The following is a 6,559-nucleotide window of genomic DNA, read 5'->3' as shown; positions in this document are numbered from 1 at the left end:
ATGATATCTATGATTAAATTATTATTTTTATATAAATTGTTGAAAATTTATTTTTATATAAAAATTGCCGAAATTATATTTTTATATATAAATCATTGAAATAATTTATTAGTAAATATAAGTAGATATAAAAAAATTTAAAAAGAATATTCAAAAAATAAGTCCTATATGATTTAGTCATTGAGCATAATTATTTTTAAAAAAATTCTATAATTATTGTTTTTATTGTAATTATATGTAATATTAAAAAGAATTATTCAAATATATTTTATAAATTATTTTTGCTTATTAATTTGCAAATTTAACTAATACAATGTACTAAATTTAACCTCATGTTAAACTAAAGCTACACTAAGAAAGTTTAGCATTTATCTAAAACTAAATAAAATATTATTCCTAATAATATTTAAAATGAAGCTCCAATACTAAATTTAATTGAATAATACATATCGTTATACTATAGATAGATATATAGATATATAGATAGATAGATATGTATATGTATATGTATTAATGTTTGTATGTATGTAGGGAGGGAGGGAGGGAGAGAGAGACTTCTAATGTAACCAGAACCCTTGAAACAATAAAATAGAAAATGAGACAACACAAAAGTTTTAGAACACCATAATTCTCCATTAATATTTCCCAACACTACTCTACTTATACAATGAAAGAAAATATCTACATATTAAAAATTTGAACATTACCATATCTGATGGATTTTTGGGGAAAAAAAAGTTTTACATTTTTCGTAATTTTCAAAACTCATCCTATGAATCCCGATTTTTCTCAAGAAAAGCCCCCAACTAAGGCAAGATGAATTGCCAACTAATCAACAAAATCAAAGATATGATTTCACATTTATTACAAAAAATAATTTTCTAAAAAAGGTTTAAAAAACATAAAAAAAGCCAATTTTAGAGGCCAAAATGATATTTCAATATCCTGAAAAAATGTAAAATTTCTGCCAAAACCCACATTCAAGTCAAAAGTTATGACCCCCAAAAGTAAATCTCGACCAAAGCCCACATCTAAGTCAAAAACCTTAACCCTTGAATGCCCTTGCATCACCTTCTCTTGTAGCCTCATAATAAAGGGTAAAGTGGGAGGTTAAAGATGAGGCAGAGAAAAATGATGTGTGTGTGTGTGTGTGTGTGTGTGTGTGTGTGTGTGTGTGTGTGTGTGTGTGTGTGTGAGAGAGAGAGAGAGAGAGAGAGAGAGATGTTTATAAATGTACATACATATGTGCAGTATGCTAATATTGAATTAAATCAAATTGAATTTTACACTTAAATAACTCCCTCTTTATCACATACCCAATAATGCATTTTTAATTTTCTTTTTAAAAATAACTATACTCCTAACATTGAATAAAACCAAAATGAACTCTTATGCTATGATTAAATTTATGCTAAACTAACTTACCCTTTATGACATAAAAAATATAATATTTATTCCAAATAGTAAACATTAATAAAAAAATACAAATTTAATTAAATACTAGATACCAAGTCAAACACAAACAAAGTAAATGAAATGTGAGAGTGTGTGAGAGACACATGAGTTAGGGATAAGGTAAAATTGGAACAAGAGATGGTGAGAGTAGGTAGGGGAAAAGAGGGAGAGAGTGAGACACATGAGGTGGATTCTGAAGGTAATTAAAGGGAAATATATGTTGAGATAGTATGATAGCTACTATGGTTGGCTTATTTAGTCCATGCATTCAATTCAAACATAATGATAACCTCGAAATGGAGAATATATAGGATGACCAAAGTTTAATCTTGACCATGTCATTGAATCAAATTGAACTCAATTCACTCCTATGAAGAAATCCAATTCCTCTTAAGTACTAAAAGGGAAGGTTTCTCTAGACCTATCTAAAATTTAAATGTAACCCAAAACTAAAGCCCGTTGAATACAAATCATAATAAAATAAAATAAAAATTGAACCCAATTTAGTCTTATGCACAAATCCAATTCCTCTTAATTACTAGAATGCACCATTTCTCTAAAGCTAAATTAAACTCAGTCAAAAATTAAAATCCATTCATTACAAATCTTAATAAAACTCCAAAAACTTAAGTTACAATAGAAAAAAAAAGTTTAATTATTTACATAAACATATAAAGGCTAACTATAAAAATTATTTATTAGCCTTAACGTTAGTTCTAGACTAAACTATTAAGAGTCCCTTATTTTAAATAAATATGAAATCTAACCCTAAAACCAATCATACCTTAATTGTGAACTCAATTCAAAATGGTCCTACATAAATGAATATGAATCTAGTTCCTTTTCAAATTACTTTGTTTCACGTATCTTGCTCTCTCATCTTGTTGATGGATCACGTAGTGTGATTTGAAATGTTGATTATAAAAATCTGAACATAATCTAGTTCAAAAGCTAAACACCATAAACCTAACCATCAACCCAAATATAGTATTAAAAAAATACCATAGTGTATCCTAATAGTAAACCTAATCTTATGACAACATGAGCTTGAAAATATCAATGAAATCTACCCCTTTTCATAATTGAATATTAAGACATTTTAATCTATACCTAACCATCAAACTAAATATAATACTCAAAAAATATACTTTTGCACTCTAACCATAAAAGAATTTTTATCATAACATGAAAATAAATTTTATTTGATAGAGATTTATACTATATAATAAAATAACTCCCTCTTTATCACATACCCAATAATGCATTTTTAATTTTCTCTTTAAAAATAACTATTCTCCTAACATTGAATAAAACCAAAATGAACTCTTATGCTATGATTAAATTCATACTAAACTAACTTACCCTTTATGACATAAAAAATATAATATTATAAAGGTATCTTGTTCACTGGCTCAAAACTTGAAAACCAATTTGTGAACTAGGAGTTCAGTTTTTCAAGAAGGCTTGGTTATTTAGATTGTCTATATATTAGCTTAGCTAAAAACTAATAAGGGTTTGGAAAAAGTGGGTGCTAGCAAAAAAGTATGGTTTTGATTTTATGTTTTTGAATGAAATGATTCCCGTATATCTCTGAATATCTCTGAATTAGAATGTCTTGTCTGCAAACATTGATTAATACAATTAATATATAGAAGTGGTTTATACTTATATATTTGGATTCATCAAATGTAAGTTTCTATGAGAACATTTCATTTTATGTCATGTGTTGTTCCAATTTAGATTGAGGAGGCATGCCATTGTAAGGTATAGTCCAATACTCTAAAAGAATTTTATTTTTTGGAATGATAGATAATTGAGAACTTTGGTTTTCTAGATTTGTGATCAATCTCCTTGATTTCTGATATTACTCTTCATCTAGAAGTGATCTAAGTGGCCTTAAGTGATTTTGGGTTAAAGTAAATTTCTCTATTAATTTAATAATAATTTATCAAAAAATTTTTGAAGGGAGTTGGACCTTTTAGTAAAATTCAAAGGGGGGTGATTATCACACACTTATCCAATCATTGAATAATTATTTGTAACAAAAATAGGGTGATAGAGTCAATTTAATATTTGTAAACAAAGGCACATCTACTAACCAAAAAAACCCAAATTTGAAAACTAATTAAATACTAAACTACTAAACTATATTTAACAACTTAAATAAACCTAAACCATACCCAACATCAATGACTATGCCTATGAACATACCCAAAGTAATTTTTGAATATCACAACATAAAGGATTTCATTTATTGCCGTCATTGGCATCATAGTGAAGAGTACAATAATTTTTATATTAGAGTTGCATAGAAAAAGTTGGATGACTATGTGTTACAAAAGAGATTTGATGTCAATTCGCATGCTCTACTTGTGCTTTTGATTTGGGATTGACAAATTGATGGTATGGATTGGATAGAAAATTGCTTAAGGACAACAAATTTTTTGGTGGTGAGGATTTTTAATGTCCCTAATTTTTAATAAAATATTTAATTAGCTCAATTAAATAAATGGTCCTGAAAAATAAAATCAAAATGACTTATTTAATTAAATGATTTAATTAATAAAGGGACCTACTCTTTTTTTATTTTGTCGTAACTTTTCGACCTGTCACCATGTTTGTTATCCTTTTGGGAAGCTTCCTTGAAGCCCTTTGTAAGGTAATCTTGTAGGTTATTTTGGACATGTGATTTGGATTATTTTATTGTCTGGGAATTCCTATGTGGAGTTCTATGTTGTTTTCCACTTCAGAAGTAAGAGATCTTCCCTATTTGGCTTTTACAGTTTTAGTGAGATTCAACACCACCCTATTTCATCCTCTATACTACTTGTTTGGATTTGGCTATTTTTGGTGTCATCTTTGTCTATAGTATGATTTTGAGAATTTTCTATAATCTATTGCACCTCTATATGTGGCTTACTTTTGGTATCTAGTGAATATTAGGCATTAAGTGATTCATACTTGTCTTTAATTAGTTGAATCTCACATTAATAACTTCTATCCCTGTAGCCTTTGCCTCCCTTTCTGTAGCTTTTGGATTCGTGTTGAATGGCATCAGGGTCCCTCAGACATGGCCTTGTCTTCCTACAATGCAACCTTGGCTCCTTATGACATGGCCTCAAGATACCTCCCATGTGTTTCCCTTGCATTGTTTTCCTTTGAGTGATTTCCCTCAAGCACTTTCCATCAGGTGGTCTCCCTTAGGTACTTTCCTTTCAATATTTTTCCTCAGGTGGTTTTCCTTGGGCAATTTTCCCTCAAGTGGTTTCCACTAGGTACTTACTTTCAAGTGTATCATCGAGAACATTACAAAAATTATAATACTTGGGCAAAGAAGATGATAACCATTATGGTTGCAATTGGTTTGTGGGAGTTTTTTGTCAATGGATTCAATGATGTGAAAGAACCATATCATTATAATGCCCTCATAAATAATTAAAAGACTCAGTGGAAGGGGTTAAGGAGGAAAGATGAAAAAGCAATAAGATTGATTGAGGCAGCCATGGAAGAGATTATTTTTCCAAAAATTGTAGTAGCTAACTATTCAAAAGAAGCATGGTATATCCTTGAGATTAATTTTAAAGGGACTAATAAAATCTATGTGGTGAAGCTATAGATGATTAGAAGAGAGTTTGAGAATCTTCAAATGAAAGAAAATGAGTATATTACAAAATTTAGCTCAAGAATCTTTGGTTTGATAAACCAGTTGAAGTTGATTGGAGAAGAATATGAGGAGAAAATAAGAGTGGAGAAAATTTTAATAAGTCTACCCCAAAAGTATGATAATCTTGTGATGACCATTGAAGAGGCAAAAGTATTAACAACTTTGACTATGGATGAGTTGATGGGTATTCTCCAAAAAAAGGAGCACCAAATTAATAGATCAAGAACATCTTCCCAACATCAAGATTTTAAAGCTCAAGCCAATGCAAGAGGTAGTGGGAGAGGAAGAAATGGCTTTGGTAGAGGCTCTAGAGGTAGAGATCATGGTAACTCCAAAAAAAGAAATATTGGAGGAGAAGACTTAGGACAAGAAGGTAGCTAAGAGGAAGTGAGAAACTCTCAAAATTTCTCTAGAGGAAGCAAGGAAAACTACATATCTAACAAGAGGAATGTGGAGTGTTATTATTGCCACAAATTTAGGCATTATGGAAGTGAGTGCTAGAAAAAGAAAACTAAATGGTTAAGGAAAAGTGCAAATGTGGCTGATGTGAATGTGGCTGAAGCAAATAATTCCATGGCCTTCATCATGTGAAACATTGGAAAAAAAGGTAGTTTTTAGGTGTGGTATTTGGATAGTGGTTGCAGCAACCACATGAGTGGTAATGAAAAATTATTTGAATCTTTTATTGATAATAATTTGTAATTTGAAATTAGAATGGAGAACAACGAAACCATTCCTATTGTGGGAAAGGGATCTATCATGATCCACACCAAGCAAGGTGAGAAGAAGAAGATTTAGAATGATTATTTTTCACTGGGTATGAAGCATAATTTGATGAGCATTGGACAACTCATTCAAAAAGGTTATAAAGTGCTGATGGAAAATGAGAATTGTTTCATCCATTGGAAAGATGGGATTAAGAAAATAGTTGCGATGGTTCAAATAACAGAGAAATGCATGTTTGCTTTGAGAATAGAGACATGTTTCTCTTTGAAAATCATTGTTGCACCTCCCAAGAATGTATGGACTATAGTACATAAGCAATTAGATGTAAAGAATGTGATTGAAGACTCATTCAAGCTATGGCATCTTAGGTATGGATATCTTGGTTATATTAGTTTAAATTTATTATCGAAGGAAAAAATGGTGGATGGTTTGCCAAAAATTGAAAAAATGGTAGATGGTTTGATGAATAGTTTATAGTTGTTGGCTGCGGCCATGTTGTTTGCTCTGGCTTTGGCTGATTGAACTCATTCACGGGGTGATCCTGTATCCCTTGGCCCTTTTTTGTGAATTGTAATCTTACTAAATTTTATTAATTGAAAAGGACTATTCATAAAAAAAAATTGTGGAGTGTTTATAGGCTGAAAAGAGATATTTATGGGTTGAAATGAGCTCCACTGGCATGGTACAACATGATTCACTTATATTTGATGAGAA

This window comes from Cupressus sempervirens, chromosome 7, assembly GCF_028749045.1.
Source record: "Cupressus sempervirens isolate cs-2001-9-10 chromosome 7, ASM2874904v1, whole genome shotgun sequence".
NCBI lineage: Eukaryota > Viridiplantae > Streptophyta > Pinopsida > Cupressales > Cupressaceae > Cupressus > Cupressus sempervirens.
Note: the sequence above shows the minus strand (reverse complement) of the source record.